The sequence below is a fragment of the Pholcus phalangioides genome, unplaced genomic scaffold (assembly GCF_987345545.1).
Source record: "Pholcus phalangioides strain wild (caught in Gottingen) unplaced genomic scaffold, Ppha-v1.0 ptg000009l_1, whole genome shotgun sequence".
Lineage (NCBI taxonomy): Eukaryota > Metazoa > Arthropoda > Arachnida > Araneae > Pholcidae > Pholcus > Pholcus phalangioides.
The window spans coordinates 34,133,790-34,156,536 of record NW_028301602.1 but is presented as its reverse complement, the minus strand read 5'-3'; the positions used below and the strand labels follow the sequence as shown (position 1 = coordinate 34,156,536).

Below are 22,747 nucleotides of genomic sequence, written 5' to 3'. Positions count from 1 at the left end.
TAAATTGAATTAATTGAAGTTAAATTGAATTAATTGAAGTTAAATTGAATTAATTGAAGTTAAATTGAATTAATTGAAGTTAAATTGAATTAATTGAAGTTAAATTGAATTAATTGAAGTTAAATTGAATTAATTGAAGTTAAATTGAATTAATTGAAGTTAAATTGAATTTAATATAGATTAAATTTTATACAAAAAATATTAAATAATTTTTATTCAGATAAGTTAAAAATAAATAATGAAATAATTTTCAATAAATAAGAATATTTCGAACAATAAGAAATGAAAATACTTTGAACAAAAAAGAAATGGAAATATTTTTAATCAAAAACTCCGAAATCCGAACAGCCATTATTATCAGCAATAAACCTATATACCATATCATCGATGTGGTTATAATGGCTGCTGTAGAGCAAACACAATATATCACTGCTGTAGAGCACAAAAGTAACATAAGCTAGAACTTGGCAATGAATCAAGAACTTTTAGGAATGTAAAAATAAGAAAGAAAAATAGTTTTTATGTGTGTTATCTTCAGTTATGGTTGACATTTCGGTTTAATTTCTTATATAAGAAATGAAAGAAGACATTGAAGAGCGGATCTTCATCAGTATCTTTTTGTAATGTGTTTACAGAACTGCGTCAATTGTCGTTCCAGTTGATGCACAAGTTCAATTAATCCCAAACTACAAGACGTTGGCTATGTCGTGACAATCCAAGATAGAAACATTTGTCTACGAGATGAATTCGCATCCACGCGAGCATGAACTGCGCCAAATGCCAGGATGAGCACACACACACACAGTTCCAAAACGAGATAGTCAGCCTGTGGATAGGGTGGAGGGAGGGAGGGAGGGGGGTGGAAGTTGGATGGAAATCTCGCAAACTTCGGAGCGATTTAATGTCCGGTGATCACGTCAGCGTGTGGCGAATCCCGCTCGCGTTCAAACGTGAGTTAGCATGAAGCCACGTAGAAACCAACGTGCTCATTAGAGAAGCTTCCAGCTCTATCTACTGATACAGCGGAACCTTTAATATTTCACAATGTTGAGTTTTGTCTCAAGTAGAAACCGCATGCGAATTTTAGGTGAATATTCCGTGATAGTTTCCGTAAGGGCGGAAGGCGATAAGATATCAACGATATGGTGTATCGCCACCCGATCACATAACTGTTACGGGCGACGATTAAGTCGTAAGTGGAGTTTCGTGTCTGTCGTTAAGTGAGAACTTATGTTACCAAGTGTTAGCCAAAGCAATGGTTTGTGAAAGGAGATCCGATGCAAATTTGCACTTCGAACAGACATGAAAATTCAACGACCCCCTCCCTTTTCGGAATATTTATGCAAAGATGAGAGCATATCAATTCGTGGCTTATAAATACGACCTCTCCTCACATTACAAATGACTCATTCGATTGAGAAATTGAACTGATGGAGGGTTATTGTTTAAATGACTACATTCCAAAGCTTTATACCAGGCAGTTCATTTTCCAGTAAACTAAACACCATACATCTACCTATACTGCATGTATAATAAGAAGGATGAAGGCTCATTCGATGCTTTTGAAATTCGAATCAACATGTAAAAATATACACTAATATTTTAATGCCCCTCCGCGGAATAACAATGACCTCTAGTTATTCTCCACTGTGTATGTTATCATATGTGTTTATACGTGTAAAAAAAGTGTTCAAATTCTTTTTTTCAGCTATAATGAACGACAGTCAAATCACGATAATTCGAATGTGCAGAATGTCCGACGAAAAACTTCGAGTTATCGTTAGTTCGACTTATCGGAAATTCCGATTTCAAAGTGGGGGAAAAGTAAGATTTGTTAAAATGTCAGCGCTATTTATACGAATATCGTATTGGTAAAACATGTCCAGCTACTGTAGATTAATTCAAAAAGTTACTCTAATTGAATCATATTTAATTAGTGAGTGAGAATGTTTAGCAATAAACTAGACTATATTATGAAAACGGACGTATACACATGATACACTTATAACTGAAACGAATTATAACTAGAGGATAAACAAGATTATTTCTGTCAAAAAAATGAAGTGATTTTTGACTGTCTATCTTTTTAGTCCTTCTTTCGTGGTAAAGCCATTCTTTTTTTGCAAGCAGATAAATAGATCCGTTAAATCACTCTGCTATATGCTGTTGCTAAATGCTGAATTATATTGTTACATGCTAAATTATATTGTTAAATGCTAAATTATATTTGTTAAATGCTAAATTATATTGTTAAATGCTAAACTCTATTGTTAATTGCTGAATTCAATTGCCAAATACAAAATTTTAGTGCTAAATGATTTATGCATTGCTAATCTTTCGTGAAATAATTCGACTTATAGGAAGACAACCTTGAATTAAGAGTATGGTTTTAACACTAAAATATGGAAAAAGTTCTGGGGCTGAGTGAAATCTTAGACTTGTTCGAGCTATCGAGTTCGACTTATCGCGAATTGACAGTACATTAAAATGTCAAAATTACATCCATTATATAAGACATATAACAAATTATTTCCCATTAAAATAAAGAAACGAAGATTTCCAATGCATCATCGTTATTGGATCATAATAACTATTGAGTTATTGAAAAAAATATGGAGGTTTTCATTAAAATACGCATTTTAACTGAAATATAGTTAGACAGGACCAAGATACAGTGAAACGTCGATATAACGATAATCTGCGGACTTAGCTAACGTATCATATCAGTGCACGTAGTTTTATTTAATGTGATGCTCCTTGACAAGGGCATAAAAGATTTCTCCAAGATGTAGGCAATAATCTGCGTCGGTATTGAATTGGTCACTCTGCTAACGTTTTGAAACTTTCAGAAAATACGAAGTTAATGCTATATTTGATTAATAAGAGGTGGCGCTTTGTATTTTTAAACTGATATCCAGCCGAAGACTTGTTTACAACTTGGTCAAACACCGAGAAAACCAGAAACCATGCACAGCCAAGTGCCGTATTTCCATTCTCATTTCTGCTTTAGTTCAAAACACATCGTGAGGATGTCTTAGCCACCTACTGCGAATCATTTTTTTGAAAAACTACTTTCCCTTCAAAAAATATATTTTTCTCCTCATTAAATCCCTCTAAGCTTCACCAAGCTGAAACACAAATCACAGCTTCTGTGCCACGTCCCATAGTGGATAGTATATAAAGGCTTTTCACAAGAACTGGATACGGCATTACCATCTGGTGAGTCACTAAGACTTTGAACACGGAACATTATAAATGATATAATTTGCCTAACTACTTCCAATAAATATGTTGATACAAAAGAGCTCTAATTATCCGAGATAATGTAGAACAGCCTACTCGGATAATAATACTACCCTTTTTATATTGCAAAGTTAAATAAGCTAAATGTAGATGTAGAAAATCGCACATTTGTGCAAAAATTATTTCTAATCTCCATAAATGCAATAACCATATAAAATGTGTAAATCACAGTATAAAATTATATTAAATAAAGCACTGTATTGCAGATGTAATGTACGATATTAAGAAAATTACTTTATTAAGTAAATTAAAACAGATCGTTCTTTCTTTTGAAAAGAGTGCGACAACTGTTTGAGAAACAGAGATTTTGAAAAGAGTGCGACAACTGTTTGAGAAACAGAGATTTTGAAAAGAGTGCGACAACTGTTTGAGAAACAGAGATTTTGAAAAGAGTGCGACAACTGTTTGAGAAACAGAGATTTTGAAAAGAGTGCGACAACTGTTTGAGAAACAGAGATTTTGAAAAGAGTGCGACAACTGTTTGAGAAACAGAGATTTTGAAAAGAGTGCGACAACTGTTTGAGAAACAGAGATTTTGAAAAGAGTGCGACAACTGTTTGAGAAACAGAGATTTTGAAAAGAGTGCGTTCACATAACACGTTCAGGTTTTGCTACACGCCATGCTTTTGTAAATCGTTTTACTGCTCCCACTTAAGCACCTCTGTTAACCGTGGCCTAACTGTAGTATTTTTTAAATCCAAACTTAAAGTGAAGTGACGTATTCCATACTCTTATATATGTATATATATATATATATATATATTTATTTATTTCTTTCTATATGTAGTTCATATATCTAAATATTAATTACACTGCTCAACATATATTTTTTCATGTTCTTTCGGAAATTTTAATGGTTTTGGGGTATATTGGGGGTTGCTGATTCACAATCTGGGACTGGCATTGTCATATTGGCCCTATTTTTTGAGATAAAGATCATACTAAATTTCAACAGCAATACCATAAGCAGCACACATAGCTGAGATAGTGTGCAATGTCTCAAAAATTAGATCCAATTCAGCAAAGCCAATGACAGATTCGGAATTGGTGCTCCCAAATCACCCTAAAAGATTTTAAATATCATTCCCTGAAATATATGGATTGATGTACAACGCAAAGTTTCAATGTTACTTGTACGCTGCTTACGGTATTATTATTGAAATTTAATTTTCACTTCATCTGACAATCTAGAATCAGCAAATCTGACAAACCAAATGCTAGATTCGGACACGGCAGAATCAATATATTTTTAAAATCACTGAAATACCTTTGAGAACAAAATTAGTTTCGAGTAGTGTTATTTTTCCAAGAATTTTTTTAAAATGGTTTTTATTTTGCCCCCACGCTGTGTAAATTTATTATTCTTCCATTGACCTTGACTTTCATCAATAACATTTTTTTTTAGAATATCTCAAAAAAAGTACTTTGTAGGAGGCGTGAGGAAACTCATTTGTTAAGACCGACCCCCACAATGCTTTGTACTCTTCAAAAACTATAGAATTTAGAGATAAACTGTTTACTGTTTCGTGCGTCGTCCGACAGAACCGGGTCCGGAAAAAAAATCCTCCGGAAAATACTCGAAAAAAGAAATGTATATACAAGTCAAAGAATGAAAACATAAGACAAAAAATATATCAAATAAGGAACTGCTGACAAGGTGAATTTTTCTTCGGTACCAGTTTTCTTTAATCCTGAAACCCGATTTCTTATTTTGTTATAGATAAATATATTTTTTTGATTTTCTTGGGAAACACGGAAATGTGTTTTTTTCCCCCTTCGTACATGTTTTATTTTTTTTTCTAACGTATCTCTTAAACGAGAGTTTTTCCGAAATGTTGTCTTAGGTCGTTCGTCTACGATGAAGGAGTTGTTTGTCTGACTGTAATAACATGAAATTTTCAGAACCAGGTAAAAGAACCGGAGACTAACGTTGTAGATAGAAATAATATAAAAAAAAGAGAAAGGGAAATTGAGGATACGATTATTTTTAACACTGGAGATTTCACTGGAAAGTAAAAAAATAAATAATATATAAGATGAGAGAAAATTTCATTAATGTTGGGAACACGACATGTTTTTGGTTTCCCCCCATTTTGTTCCCAACAGAATAAAATTTTAAACATAAAAAAAAAAACATTTTTTTTTTCAAGTTAATGTCTCTCATGCTCATGTTATGCTGTTATGTTTGCGATTTCTTATTTCTTTTTCCTCTGTCAATGTAATGAATTTTTTAAGAGTTTACCTTCGTCTCTAGTAATTTCCACTCTTAAGTTTACCGTGAATATAATTATCGACACGTTTCGGAAAATCGTTTCCAGCAGCTGTTATTGAAGTGTCCAAAATACGTCCGGGAGCTTCAACATTGTGTTTTTTTTCTTCTTATAGTTGCAAAAGAAAATCTGATGCTGCCACCAAATGGGTGGCAACATTTCGTGACAATGTGTTGACGTCTAGGAAAATGCTTCTCATTTTTTCTTACTTTTTTTCTTGTTTTATCATAAATGCGATCATAAAGCTTCTCATATTTTTTTCTACAGGTAAAAAGAAGGATTTTTAGTCTCTATTTTTCTTTTATCTGCTATGAAAATGCTCTCTCTACAACGATGTAGAATCGATTTCTGAGCTGAAGCAAGGACATGCCATTCAACTTTTTTTTTCTCTCTTTTTATACTTTGCATAGGTTTTCACCTTAATGTCTTTCTCTTTTAAAAGGCTTATTTATCGCGCAATTTAGCTCGATATCTCCTTTTTTTTTTCTTTGGTAACTTAAGATTGCGAAGAAAACCCAACGCCATTGAGAACATGTGTTTCCCAAAGACGTTATCATAATTCAATTAAATTATGGATTATAATATCGATGATGGTATTCAGTTACTGCGAAAATTGTTTTTCGCACTAAAAAATTTTTATCATCATTATCGAGTGGCCATTATCACGTTGTCATTTATTACAGTGTTGAAAAATTATAGGATGATTCAACTTATGTACTCATATTTTTTAGATCATATGTTTCAATTTATCGCTTGAATAATTTATGATGATAGTGAGGTGAAATTCTACGTAGATATAAGCGTTTGGGTTTCCGTGAGGTGTAAGCCATTAGCGATTATCTACAAAAGCATGATCGTACTTCTTTGGTCAATTAAGGATGTAAATTCATTTGAAATTCTGTATGTAGAACGGTCTATTTCACTTTAATGCCTAATCAATTATGCTGCAAATGATATTATAATGCCTACAAATTTCTCTTGTAGTACAAAAACAAACAAAAACCACACACACACAATGGTTGTGTGACCGTGGTTCCCGAACAACGCGTTCCAGACATGTACATGCCTTTACAATGCTTTGTCATTTCTTTGATGCTGCGAGTATTATGTATCACATTTTATTCCTTTATAATGGTTTGTCACTTTTTCAATCCTCCCAGCAAATCGAAGAAAACCCGGGAAGAGCCGATCATTGTGGCTAGTTATAAATATAAAAGAAAAGTTGCACAACAGATACGATTGAATTATTAATCATTCAAACAACTTAAAAAACATTTCCAAACGAATGCATTTAAAATTTATTAAGCTCCGATTAAAAAAATTCTAAAAATCATCATCTTCAATTGTACATTAATTTTCACATTCAATGTTCATTCATGATTCTCAGGTTCATGAAGGGAAATGAGAACATATTTCATGTGAGTGAAGTTCGTTTCCTCTAAGATTATCATCGTATGATAATTCCACGAGAAAGTTTAAAGATTGTGTTTCATATATATATATATATTTTTTTTTTATACTTTTCACACTTCCCTGGAAAGTCCAGCGGCCTTCTCCATTTCCTAACAACTTTATTCTACCAAAACACCCTTTTTAGAAGTTCTTGAGCACTTTCATATCGAAAACTTCGTGACCGCACTTTTGAACAGGTCACGTTTTGGTCGTTTCCCCTCTGGAGCTAGTAGATGCCCTTCACCCCAACCTCCCCTTGAAACCTAAACACGTTGAAAAAATAAATAAAAAATATATGATCAGTAAATATTCCACAATTTTGTCTTTCCTTTTAAAGAAAATCTGTTTTTTTAGTCCAACACCGTCACTCAGCTGCTGTTTTCTCTCTTATCAGTGTTTCGTGAGAAAAGCATATTTTACGAGTATATTTTCTAGCGGAAGTGCTTCTTCTAAATGATAGCTCAAACGTGTGTGAGAGGTTTCAAAGTGGAGCTTTATCAATAATCAGAACCTACTAGACACGTGAAATATTATACCCACGTCAATTATACAGGGTGTTCTATAGTCCTAATACAGCTTTCATCTCATTAACTGTTCGTCCTAGAAATTGGATTTAATTTGAAAAATTCTCAAAATGTGTGCAAAAGCATCACACTTCGCAAGTTTTGAGAGTGAAAAAACAGAGTGTTACAAAATAAAGTTTAGAAAACTAAGATTTTATACGGACCCTCTTGTACTCAAAGAACCCAATTAGGAAATTGTTACCCTGCTCTCCTGAGGCCAAAAAAAACATGTTTTTAACTGAAATATTTGCTGAGGTATTTGGATTCAAAATCGGTAGTGAGAGTAGTTTGGGTATACTCAAACAATTCCGATTTATGTAGCACCCATTTTGGTGGACGAATTCCATTCAAACTTAGTATTATACGATAGGACTGACCATGCGAAAAAATAAAATACATTAAAAAAGCTCCACTTTTTCAACTGATGGCGAAAATGTGAAGTATTTTTATTTCATAAATCTCTCTACACCGTTCTATCCGAATGAGTAGATTTTGAAGAAAAACTACTCAGAGTATGAGAAGTTAATTATAAATCATCCTGTATAATCACCGATTAAAGTGATAATTTTCTAGCATTTATCAAATTTACCAACGACAGCTGAGTAATACACGCATAATCTCCGGTTGAAGTGATAAATTTATCAAACTTACCAAGACGATTGGTGATTATGTATTATGTATAAAAACCGATCTATATCACATTTATCGTAACATATACGAATAAAAATACAACTACAAAGGTTACAACAGGCAAATTTCCCATGAAGGTGTCTGAAAAAAGATGACCATAAAAAATATGCATGTCAAAATAAATTGATAAAAAAATATAACAAATTTCATGATAATAATGACTAATAAAGCACTCATTTTTTTAAATGAAGATTTGGATGTGAAAAATATTACATTTGGTGATTTTCACCGTACATTTACTATAAAGCGATATTTTCAAGTACCGCTGTTTTAAATTATATTATCACTTCAATATTGCAAAATTACCTGATGGTATTTATTAAAATTGTAAAATAAATTTATTTTCTTATAATAAGAATTGGAAACATAATTATTTTCATGAAGTCATTTTGGAAAAGAGTCTGACTCTTATTAAAATATAAAATAACATTTTTTTTGGTTTACTCGGAATTTTCAGGAACAAAATGTTATTACATTCCGCTTATTGTTTAAATCCTGGCATGTGCGTCATAGTACTTACTTTATCAAAAATGAATTTCATGGTCCCACGCCTTTTAATTCAATGTTTATCTTTCAAAACATAAAATTTCAGGAAATCAAGCATGAACATTTGTCGTATAGCATTTGAGTGAATCAAACAAGTTGATCAATCATCAGTCAATCAATCAAGTTGAGTGATTTGACAAATCAAACTCTAACAAAATTATTCGGAAATGGGTTCTATATGAATTCAGCAACAAATTTATGTTGTAACGAGGTTTTTTAAAGTTTGTTTTTATGTTTGTTTGTGTCTTTTGTCTTTTTTACCTCCCCGTCCGAAACCAGATTCTTCAGATTTGTTGTCTCTTTAGGGAAAAATCCCTGAAAATCGTAAAATTGTGCTTCGCTTAAATGAAAAGTCCCTAATGAAAATACTGTTCTGGTTCTTGAAAAATCTGGAAATTAGGATTACAAGTAGAAGAAATCGGCAACTGTCCCAAGTATGATGCCAAAAGTAAGAAAAGTTGCCAAATATTGCCAAATTAGTAGTTGCCTGGGTTCGTATCCCCCGACGGAGACCAAACGATTTTTCTTTCCGAGTTCACCCCTCCTAGAGATAGAGGCCTCCGCACGCTGCTTGTGACGTCAGCAAGTAATCTATTTTCCCTCAGAATATTCAGGGAGAAAAATTCACGAGCTCAGACGTAGCGATTCCTATATCCCTCATCCAATCACTATGCGGTATTTGTGAGCCAATCAGGATGATTCTACGCCAAAATAAGAAGAAACAAAACAGGATGCTGTAGTTAAAAATGTGACAAACTTGCTAGGTGTCTTAATGACGTTACAGATGAGCTTGGCAACCTGTGCGGAGCCTTCTATCTGTAGGAAGTGTGGTTCATCTCGCCACACAAATCCAGAAAATATATGTTTCCTTGACTGCCAAATTCACCGAAAAACTCGCCAATGATAGGAGGGGGATAGACTGCAAACCATAATGAACAAAAATGAATTATTCGCTAAAAAAGTTTTTTTGTCACACATTTTTTGTTAACAAATTCACCGTTTGTTAACAAATGTGTGTCATAGTTTTCATAAGTTGGCAAAATAATTCCAATCCTTATTTCAGTGGAGGATAAAAAATGCTGGTAGGCTTCATTGAAGATACAGAAAAAAACTGACATTTTTTTACTTTACAAAAATAATTGGGACGGCGAAATATACAGGAACGTAAAACTGGTCATATGATCACCCATGAAATCCTAAACAAAATCCAGAGTTGTCCCTTTCATTTGTATGACATGTTTTCTTCGGTGTGAAATACTTCAGATAATAAGCTGTGTATTATAAACTCTGTGAATTGGCACCTATGGCCTGCAGATCAAACTTTTCGGCGATAAATGACCAAAAAATATGATGAATTGCTTCAAAATACCTAGAATATTACCGATCTCTCAAAAATGCTTATAATATGCCCAATAGCTGAAAATGCCCAAAATATGATGCCATAAAAAATATGACACGTCATAAAAATCGGAGCGGTAGTTATCACCATACTGCCTTTTCAAACACACAAATGGCACATGAAGCTCTTGTCATAGGATATTTTTTTCTTATTTTTTTCCACCACCTCGTTTGGAAAATTGTCAATACTACCAAAATAACAACTGAAGAAAAATTGCAACAAATGTGTCATTTGTAAAATTCAAGCTACGAATGGATTGAATGGAATAATTTGCAGAATAAACTAATTTTTTGATGCATTACATCTGGCTGGAAACTCAAAAGATTAGCTCGAAGATTGAAGAGAAGCCAGAGCATAGGCTGGAAACGCAACCAGACAAACAATGAATACGAGTATGAAGATTAAGGGAAATATACCATTCCCAAAGTATAAGTTTAGTGACTAAATTGCCCGCGTTTTTACCATATAACTTATAGTGTAGACAAATGTGCGAGTTTTCCAGGTCTCGTTTAACTGATGCGGCTTATACACCGGAGTGACACACGTAATGCGGTCCTCAACGCTGCAGCTGGCCGTTATGCTCAGTTGGCCTTTCAACAGAAAGAAGTTTGCCCCCCATCCCGATGTAAAAGGTGATTTTAAATTGCATTTTCAACTGCCATCGATTGAGAATCTGCTACTTTTGTAAGAGAAGAAATACTTCACAAGAAAAGATACCGTACTCGTTTCTTGAATTTAAAAAAAATGAAAATTAAAACAAATTGAAAGCAGCCATTTCATTACTTTCACGAATAAGTGGTGATGCATAATTAAGGATCGAGACAAGCGAATTGAAATTACTTCTCTGTCCCATATAAAATTTACCGACACTTAATTCACACATCTTCATTTTTCCCCCCAGTTTCGTTGGTATTGCGCTTCCTTTGCATCACCGGAAAGAAAAGTAATATAAAATTCATTTCCTGTCGCACACGTTGAAAGATATAAGAAAAACTATCAAAACTAATATACATTTTTCCACCAACATAATAACTAATTTCTCGATGTAAGGAAAAGGAAAAGGTCGTTGTAATGATTCATGAATGAAATTGGTGAGAAAAGATAGCGGATGCGCGACCTTTAGATGGATATATTTAATTAATATGAAGCATTTCTCTCTCACTCTCTCTTGAAGAAATTGGGAACTAAGCGCTTGTCATTTTAAAAAAATATATATATATTGAAATAAAACACTAATGAAATTCACAAGGAATGAATAGAAAATGATTAAAAATGAGTTTTTTTTATTGAAGTTTATCAATGCTGGCATCAGGGTGAAAAATTCGTGAATAACAACATCAGAAAGGTTCTAGATTGCCTCAGCCAGTTTAATTTCTATATTCGGACCCTGAATTTTAATAAGTTTTGAAAGTAAGCGCACTTTTTATTTGATACTAGAGTTCATTCTCGCAAATTTCATGTAAATTATAATCACTCTCAGAAACTCCCACAGCACATATGTTGCTTTCATTCGGAAATGTGTTCAAAAAATTATTGTTTGGGACAACGGAATATATTAGTTTGGCTCCTATGTGATTTAATTTGTGACATTTCGTATAAAAATAAGAGTATCTGTAGTTATATCAAAATTTCAAAGCCATTTTCTTTCGTCGCGAATGAACACAGGCTTATCTTTTACGATATTGACTGAATGAAAAATAACAGTTGATTTGTTCAATATATTTACATAATTGATTTTCTCCTTTCGAATATAAACGTTAGAATATTGGGTAGCGTGATGCGTTGTCAGTGCGCTAGTGTGACTTTTAATCAATTTTTTTTAGTGTTTGGTGTTTATTAATTAATTTTTTTAGTGGCTGGTGTATTTTGAAATTAAAAAAGGCATACGTCTCAAATCGGAAAGGTAGCAGAATACTCTGTCAAATTATAAAAGAGACTATGCAGTGTATATTGAGTGAATATTTTCCCTGCCTTCACCGATATGCCGATGGCCCGAAACATAGAGGGGAAACCAAATGATTTAATATTTCTGTGCTCAGATGGCAAAATGTCATAAGTCACTTTTCTAAAAAAAAATGAGTTGTCGCATCTTGGAGTCTCGTTCATCAAAATTTTGGAAGGTGAGGAAAAAAAGATAACTATTAGAGCGATAAGTAAATGATCGTACTTTTGTTATGGCTATCAAATTCCTATGTAAAACATAATACTGCAGTGATAAACTATTACGAAAGGATGGTGTCACTTCCCGCTATCCATACACGATTTTTAACAACTGGCTGTTGCGAAGATGATTTTTTTTGGAAAAAAGGGGAATTCAACTGTCTTTGCGGTGAATCGAACCCACTCCCACCTCTTTCCATAAAAAAAAATTCATGTTCGTAACAGCCAATTGTTAAACACCTTGTATGGATAACGGAAAGTGACGTCATTCTTTCATAAAGTCGCCATCTGTTAGCAGCGTCAGTAGTTGTGTGCTTGTCCTGAGTCAGGTCCGGACGTCCATGTACGGTCCGTTTCAGTGTACACGAGTCTAGTATGTGTGATGAATATAGTCGGACCCCCCAATATAATAATAACAAATTTTACGATCGTACCCCGATGTAATGATAACCCAAGCATCGTCTTTAAATTTAATAAATTTCCCTAAATTACATGCATTGACATGTATGAATTATCATGTATTGTATATCGTGTGGTAAAATTTGCCATGTTCGCTAAAGATGCCAGGCTAAGGTACTATGAATAATCGCAGGTAAAAGTGATTAATTTAGGGTCATTTATTAAATTTGAAGACGATGCTTGGGTACTATGCATAATCGCCGATAAAAGTTATACTTTTAGGGGAATTTACCAAATACACCAAAATGCTAGCCGATTATAAATAAACAACCGATTATTATGTAATTATGTGCAATAATCGGATTTATGCCTTTTTCCGCGTAAAATATCACACGCACTACATTACCACTGAATCTGGATAGTAATTCATAGCTCTAAATGCAGAAGTAGAGATTTCAGTGGCATTCTCTTTAACAATTTTTTTGTTTGTAATTTAATCGTTTTCCTGTGTAAAGTAGCAATTTGCTCAAAATGGTCGGCTAGCTATGGGAAAAATGCTCTAAGGTCCACATTTTTCCCACGTGTCATGGGTCGAAGACCCCTGTTATAACCTGTAAACAATTTCCACTGAAATATTAATAAATTTTCGTGCAGTACAACCAAACACAAAACTGAATGTTACGCGCGTGAAGTTTATAATACATTCATTACGCCAGGGCCACAAGTGGGTTCAACACAGATCAATGAACTCATGGAAAAGACGAACGATCGCTTAAATAATCCAGCAAATACTCTTAAGAAATAAACCACCAAAAGTGAGTACCCGAAAGTGATACTGACAACTAGATAAGCTCTTCGAGAAACACGTGGTATTTACATTACAAATGGTTAGGACTGTCACAAACAGAAAGATATGCATACACACATGTGGGCAAATTGAATTTTCATTCAATTAAGCTCCCTACTAACACCATAAAATCATGCTCTGCAACCCCAAAGTATTTCTCAACCAGTATAGCTTAAATAACATGTGCCAGAAATGTGAAAGGGGATACACTAATCTTTTCACTGTATGGACGACCGAGGTTAAGGACCCGTCCGAAGAATAAAGTCCCAATCAAAGAAATGCTATAACTACAGAGAGAGAGAGAGAGAGAGAGAGAGAGAAATTGTAAAACACGACCAATTATTCAATCAATTGTGGATAATTAGAACGAATTTATTTTTACGTTTAACCGTTTTCACAAAAGCAGTGTGGTTCTTAACCTTTTTCTCTTCCCGCACCCTCAGTGAAATGCGACTTACCTTCCCTAACCCCCTTCGACAACGCAAGTTAGAAATTACATTAATTATCCATTAATAAATTTCTATAAATAATTTTACTTATTACTTACTGCCTTTTTATGGCTATGGCTAAAATTTAACTTTAGCTTTATTTTATTTGCTTAACAACTCACAAACGAAACTATAAAAAACGAACTATTTTTTTAAATACTTTGTTTTGAGATTTCGGAAAAAATATTAAATAGTTCTTCACTAATTGATTATAACCACAGCAAACATAATTTAATTTTTTTAAAGTTTTTCTTGAGTCGTGTGTTCACGACGGTATCAAATCTAAGCATATGTTAACGGCACGAGGTACCAACGTAAACAAACCACGAAATACTTTAAGTAAATAATTGCATCTTTCTTCAACCGAAATGGAAAACAAGGTACGATCGCTCAAATTTTACAACCCGAATATTGTATGACATATTTCTGCAAGCGAAAGCCAAGAGATGAGGTGTCGAAATATTGGCATGATTCATATTTATTTAAGAATAGAAAAATTTAATTTTTATCATTTCAATTTTTCTGAATAATCACTCAGCAAGTTGTAGCTTTTTTTCCCATCTTCCCTGAAAATAATCTCTCGCACCCCCGTTTGGGAACCACTGCTCTAAAGCGAACGATTATTGTCATTGCACTAGATGACGACTTATCGGAAGACGGTGTAACTCTCCGCTGGTCATACGAAGTTTTCAATGGTAAACTATTACTAACTGCGGGAATCCTCTCACTCACCAGATGAGTGCGTTAGACCTCTACGCTACACAAACGCAGCGATTCTCTCCCCTTAGTACAGCCCCGTTCAGCGCACACGAGCTCTAAGGAGAGATGCCCGTTGTCTTTTTATCACAGTGGTCTAACGCCTCATCTGGTTAGTGAGAAAACCTTTGTGCGATTCCCTGCAGAGGCAGTTGAATTTTCTTTTTTCTTTCCTGAATTCATTTTACGCATCCGTCAGCAGTTGGTTCATACCGTTATATGATCAGCGGAGAGGGAGATCATCTTCGGCAATATTTCTAGTCGGCGGGCCAGATATGCGGTAATTGTGGGCCAGAAACTTGTACAGGGTGGGCAAAAAGTCCGTAGAAACTTTCAAAATTCATAAAAACCGGAAAAATAATCGAAATAAAAAACGGTTTGCATCTCTAAGTCACGGAAGGTTTTTTAAACACAGGAAAAACAGCTGATAGGTGGCGCTGACGTACACAAGTCAAAGGAAAGATACGGAAATAAAGAACAGAATGCCTCCAAATCGTTTATTACAGCAGTATGTTTTATACAAGGCGACACATTGCAGGCGAGTCACAAATCCAGCAACGGTAGAGTGCAGCAGGCCCACATACACTGTTCACAACGGTGAACTGGTTGTTTATTAGGAGCGCAAGCTCTTATAACAGTCTCATTTGCATATTTCCACCGAAGTCGTACGTACCAACGCCACCTTTCGGCTGTTTTTTTAGTTATATTTTTTTCCTGTCAAAAAAATTTCCGTGACCTAGGAATGCTAACCCTGCAAACCGTTTTTCATTTCGGTTATTTTTCCGGTTTTTATTCTTTTTTAAAGTTTCTACGGACTTTTTGCCCACCCTGTAAACGACCATATGATCTGTATTTTACGGGACATTTCCATAATTCCGGTCGTCCTAACATCTTTCAAATTTTCCCGTTTTCCATCTTATTTCCAACGAGGCATGATCAGTTTTTGAAATCAGTATTAAGATTATTTTCGGGACTTTAATAGTATAATATAATTATCATAGTTAATCTATATATAAAATTGACTTTCCGTGTGTGTGTGTGTGTGTGTGTGTGTGTGTGTGTGTGTGTGTGTGTGCGTGCGTGTGTGTGTGTTCTATATACAAATCTACAATTTTAGATCAATAGGCGCCAAATTTTGCATATATACCAAATGAGACCCGACTTGAACGATAGGCTACTTTAAAATTTCGTCAGAGCAGGTAAAATGCCCCAAACGAGCAAAAAACTGTCGGGCAACAATGGTTTTTTGCGCGAATTGACAACAATCACTTTCCGAACGTTTACTTTGGTTACCGTGGTTCCCTAGCAATGCGTTTAAGACGTGTATATGCCTTTATAATGGTTTGCCGCATTTTCAATACTCCCAGTATTGAAGAGGTTTCTTGAATGACGGCATAATCATCATCAGCATCGCTTTGAGGTTCAGGAAAAGGATGATCCTCATAGAAATCAGCGTTAAAATTGTCGATTTTAATGTAGAAATGCGGAAATTTGGATGTTGTTTTGTCACATCAATAATTTTAAAAATTGTATTAAATACTCGATTTTTGAAATATTGAGTTTTTGGGCTTAGAGATATACGAAGCCCAGGAGATAAAATATGAGTTAATTAGCCGGACCTACTTTCGAGATGGATATCCATGCAATGACATTGATTTCAATTTTTTATTTATGTCTTCTCAAGCATGAAAATTAATGCCTTCGTATTGTTTTTAATATTCAATTGCATAAATTCATGTGGGTTAGGATATTTAAAATTAATTATGGGCCCGTAAAGTACATTGAAGAAATTCCATAGCTTTTACTAAGCATTTTTGTAAGCTGAAACAGGCAGATGGATGACTTGAAGGTCGAGGGGTGGGGGGAATCGAAATACCTGGCGCTCTTAAAAAAAGGGGAAAAAATATATATTCATTTCTACGTTTCCTTAAATCTAGATTTGTTTATTTCATGAGTCGCGCAGGAAGTCGCCATATTGGTTAACTTAGACACGGTTTGCAGGTCCCTCAAAGAAAGGAAGAGATAGCACGTGCTTCATTCAAGAAAACCCCGAGCAACGCCGGGTGATATAGCTAGTTGTATCTATAAATACAAAATTGATTTTCTGTCTGTGTGTGTATGTTCTCTATACAAATCTACAATTTAGATCTATCGTCACCAAGTTTTGCATATATAGCAAACGGGGTCCGACTTGAACGATAGACTACTTTGAAAGTTCGTGAGATTTGGGCAAATGCCCGAAATGGGCAAAAAACTGTCGGGAAACATTGGTTTTTGGTTTGGGCCTCAAAAATCATTTTCGGACTATTTATTTTAGTTACCGGGGTTCCCTAGCAATGCATTTCTTCAGACGTGTATATGTCTTTACAATGGTTTATCACAACTTTAATGCTGTCATTATAACAGTTTATTCCTTTATAATGGTTTGTCCCTTTTCTAATCCTTCCAGTAATTGAAGAAAACCCGGGAAGCGCCGGGATATGCCTTTATAATAGTTTGCCACTTTTTCAATCCTCCCAGTAATGAGGCTTTTTGAATATATTGATCATTATCAGTACCACTTTGAGGATCGTGCAAATAATGATCCCCCCCTATAGAAATCAGTGTTAAAATTGCCAATTTTACTGTAGAAATCAGGAAATTTAGTTCCGCCGCATCAGTAATTTTAAAAATTGTATTAGATTCTCGATTTTTGAAATATTGAGTTCACTTAGAAATATCTACATATGTATACGAATCCAAGAAAATTAAATGTGGAGTAATTAGTCGGAATTACTTTTTTATGTTGGATATCCATACAATAACACATTGATTTCAACTTTTTATTTATATCTTCTTAAGCATGAAAATTAATGTCGCCATATTGTCTTTTAATATTGAACTGTATAAATTCATATAATTTAGGTTGTTTTAAAATTAATTATAGGCCCGTAAAGTACATTGGAGAAACTCCAGAGTTTTAATTAAGCATTTTTGTGCAGCAGAAACAGGCAGAGGGATAACTTGAAGTTCCGGGAGGAGTGGAAATCGAAATACCAGCGATCCTTAAAAAAGAAAATAAATACATGGTGTTTCTAAAAGAATCACCGATTTGAAATGCGTACATTACGAAAAATATTGAACATTGACACTTAGGATTTATTTCATATTGTATGGCTAATCGTAAAGTTTTTTTACAAACCAAATTAATGGGCTCAATATGTCCACCTGGGGATGAACAGCATATATCTATACGGTAGTCAAATTCGTCCAAAACTTTTGCGAGCATGTTTGCACCCACTGCTTCCATGGCTGCTGCTGTTATCAGTATCTTCAGTTCGTCTGATAAAGCAGGATGGGGAGGCACATAAACGTAGTCAGTCTTTCATAAACCCCCACAAGAAGAAATCGCACACTGTGAGGTCCGGCGATTTTGGAGGCCAGTGATGTTTAACCGAATCGTCAGGTCCCGTGCGGATATCGTTTAGGAATCCGGTTGTTCAAAAGTTCTCAAACATCCAAGCTCCAGTGTGGTGGTATCCCGTCCTGCTGGAAAATAGTCACCCGAATCGGTATCTAACTGTGGGAAAAGTCAATCTCGACAAACACTGAAGTGGCGGCCGAAAGAAGAGGGTTAGCGCTACCTGAAACTGCGTGAAGCTAGAGATTTTCCTTTTTCTACCTATACACTATTCGATTAAAACGGATTAAAAGCTGAATAGTTATGATTATTTTTAATCCGTTGATTTTTTTTTGAAACACCCTGTATATTCATTTCTGGGTTTCTTTAAATCTAGACTTCTTTCTTTCATGAATCTCGCAGGAAGGCGCCATATTGGTTAACTTAGACACGATTTGTATGTCCCTCAAAGAAAGAGGGAGGTAACACGTGATCCAAAGAGCCTCAAAGAAGAAAATCCGGACAGCCCCGGGTATTATAGCTAGTAACAATATAAAAATATTTATCTCACATATTTGTTAAACGTCTACTTTTTTTTTTAGTTAATTACATTTTTATCCATGGCAACTTGTCTTCTATTTTCCGTCATTGTCGATTTTACAGCAATTTTAGCTGTAGTTTATTTTTTTTTATTTTTTTTTTTTTTTGCATATTTACTTGCGTTTGACAATTTTCTTTTCGCATGAAATTGACAACTTTAATTGCCTTTGTAAACTTTACTCAGTTTTGAGAACTTTCCCGGCTGTAATTAACAGTTACTGGCTTTTATGAACCTTCCTGGTTGTAAGTGACAAATTCACTGACTTTTGGTATATTTGCTGAAATTGGAAACTTTACATACGTTTGGAAATTTTTGGATGCAATTGGTAACTTTACTTGCTTTTGACAATATTTGGCAGCAATTAGTAACGTTCCGATTGGATCCAACTTTTCCACGTTTTTATGGAGAAACATGGTCATGGTCATAGATATTTATCGTAAACGTTTCTACCGTAAACCTATCGCGGGACGGACGGAACACCATGGCGGGGGGGGGGGGGGCACGCATTTGGCCCGCGGGTAGGAAGTTGTGTACCCCTGCTATGGATGATCAAATGAAGTAGAACGTCTACTTTATGCATTAAAAAAATTAAATACGTGAATTTTTAATGAAAGATGACAGTACACATAATCTCCCAGCGTATCCTCTCGTACTGATACGCTGTTAAGACAGATACCGACGTGATCCAGTCTCCTCTTATTTCCACATTCTCATAGGCGTTCCGAGCAAAGAAATGAGAACGTTTTTACGCTATAAATTGAAAGAAATGCAAGGGAAAAAAAGAATGTTCCTGGAAGTGGGCCAAAATATTCCGCTGAACACGTGCCACCAGAGAATTCCATTTTTTGAGAACGTGGGCAATAAAAGAGAAGTTTTTGAGGACTTTAGTGTTTCTTTTTTTTTACATTGTTTTAGTTTGTTTTATTTCGTGTGATGTAAACAGAAATAGTAACATAAAACTTCAGGAAGTTATGATATTTTGTTTCAAGGTGATGGTCGCACGATGTCGGATATTTCTTCCTGGATATCAAGGCGAATAAAATGAAAGTGTTAAAAACGTTTATTAATTCTGATGTATTGATCATGTTACTCGTATTTCTGACACATTATTCGCAAATACAGTAGAGCCTCCCAATGGACCTCACTATAATATATATCGCTTATAACGGACAGCTGAAAAAAATGACAAAAAAATTGAAAAATTCTTATCTGAAGAATTTAAAACTCATTTTAAGTATCAAAGAAGTATTAACTCGTTTAAAAAGCATTTCCAAGCAAGTCATTAAGCACCGACCATTGTATTTTTCTGAGTACATATGGATGTTGTGCATGACTCATACCGCTCGCCAGGTAGAAAAATTAAGATCAATACATGCTATCTTTTTCGTTGAAGCCTGTTCTTTATTTGGTATATACTAAGCACTATTAACAGCTAACTACAGCACTTCCACTGATGTAGAACCCAGCAGCATCACACCCGTGTAAGACTTATTTGTTATAAACCGGATTTTAGTTATATCGGATAACTTTCAGCCCTTATTAGTCCGTTATAACGAAGTGCTGCTTTATAGAGATACAAAACTTTCAGAGATTTTATCTAAGCCTTTATTGTATGGAATTAAATTTCCAACAATTTTGTTTGCATTACAATATCACGCTTTACTGAATCTGTCTAGTTTTCATAAATCTGACAACTGTCAGAAACATCCTAATAGATTTGGTATTAATCAGCGAGTCGTTTAGAAGCGAAACGGTTACGTTGATTATTAAATCAGCAGTATGACATTATTAAGGATAAAAACATTTTTTAAATTTCAAAATTTACTGTGACAATGTAGGATAGTCAAACGTATCTGATCACAAACATACATTGAATAAATCTCATTACTATCGTAACATCTCTCATATCCGGAACGATCAGAACAATTTGTTGCACTTGCACGAACTGGATGACAGCATGAGATATTAAAGCGTAAATAATATGCGAAATTTGTTAGACGTAGTTAAATTTATATTGAGAAAACAGAATTTAAAGAATAAATAATTTCATTAGGTTTAGTCCTTTATTTACTTCAAATCCTCTTATTATACGTTTTTTTAATAGCTTAACATTTTATTTCGCATGCACCTATTTACTTTTTTCGATGAATAGGTAGTGTTGTTTTTAATCATGGGAAATGTTTTCTTCCCCCCCCCCTTTTTAAATATGATACTCGCAGAATTACCGAATTCTGTTATCGTGTCTAAACTTCTGGCAATGGTTGCTCACAATTATTACAACTTCATCAGCTCATTGTAGAAAGTGAGTGATACAGCGCTTTCAAGTTTTTATTTAACGTAAATTAAAATTTACACTTCTCAAGATAGTTAGGGGATACGTATTATTTATTGAACAGTATCAAATTTATTTGTTTAAATTCATTAAAATTTAGCTGGTGATTATTTCTTGTGACACAACTCATTATGAATCCCGAACAATGTTCCTTGTCAATATTTTATCAATTTTTAAAATGTTTAAAAATCACAATTATATTGAAACTACATTTCCCTCTAACTGTTTTGAGCACTGCATTTCATTTAATATAAACATTTTATTTTATGTATTTGAAATTTTTATTCGTGGTATGTACATGAATAAATCGGACAATAATGAAAGTGGGACTTCTGGACCTAGCGTTTAAGAAACTTTATTGTGAAGCTGAAAGGTTTTATGTGTTTACCAAGTAAGATTGAAATATTATTTTCTAGAAACGAATGCAGTTTTAATGAAATTTATTGCAAATAAGGTAATAAGATGATTTTAAAAAAAAAAAGATTATTATCCTACCTTTCGTTATATTGGCCACTTGTTTGAGCACTATAGCTTGAACAAACAGCCAACACTACAGGGGGAATTATGATTTACAAGGGCTCATCCGTAATATTAACAAAAAAATACTGCACTAAAAATTCAGATATTTTACAGAAATGTTTAATCGACATGTGTTCGTAAAATATACCTCGAAATTGAATTTACCCCTACTCATTAGAATATTTTTTTAAAAATTGAATTTTTTAAAATATGAATTTCAAAAATATGAATTTAATTTTTTAAATACTTCCCATTGGTCAATTATAAAGTCGTAAGTTCATTTTGCTAACACATGTTGAATAAACATTTCTGCAAAATTTTAGAATTTTTTGCATTAGTTCTTTTTTCTCTAAAATCTTACGAAGTAGATAAAAAACTTTAATCTCAGAAAATCACGATCAAAGAGTTTTTTTGTTTTGTTTTACACATATATTTACACTATAATGCATTACTTGTTTATTCTATCTTAAAAGAACGAATTAACCGATTGACACGAATTGTTTTGCATTTGATTTGCTGTTGAAAGAAATATATATATTTTTTAATTATTTTTAAAAAATTGACTTCAAGAGGGCCGTGACACTCCTTGAACTTTTGTGAGGCAGCTCGTGAATTTCTACGAATTTAAATTCAGCCAGTACAACCATTTCACGCATATTATGTATAGGAATGTGGCATTCTTTTGATTTCTTAAAGCAACTGTGCATTTATTCGGCGGTTGGTTTAAAAATTTCGTGTCAAGTAATTTGCGAACTAATTTTGTTAGATTTAGTTAATTTATATTAAGAGAACAAGCAAATTTCATTAGGTATAGTCTTTTATTAACTTCAAAGCACCTTACTTTAGGTTTTTAACGGCTTAACACTTTATCCTGAGAATTTCTATTCACTTTTTTGATTAATAGATAGTGTTACTTTTAATCACGAAAAGTGGTTTTTTTCTTTTTCTTATGTTGGTTGAAAAAAAATGTGCATTAAACTCGCAGAACATTTTATTACTACAATTTTGTTACCGTGCTTCCGATTAATTGTTACCTAAAACTG

The 22,747-nt window shown here is 33.9% G+C and overlaps 1 protein-coding gene across 1 annotated transcript in view; it reads left to right on the top strand.

Annotated features, from left to right (window-relative positions):
* The window catches only part of LOC149082962 (cell adhesion molecule Dscam1-like), a 169,381-nt gene that overhangs the window by 23,766 nt on the left and 122,868 nt on the right, over positions 1 to 22,747 (top strand). The window lies entirely within an intron of this gene.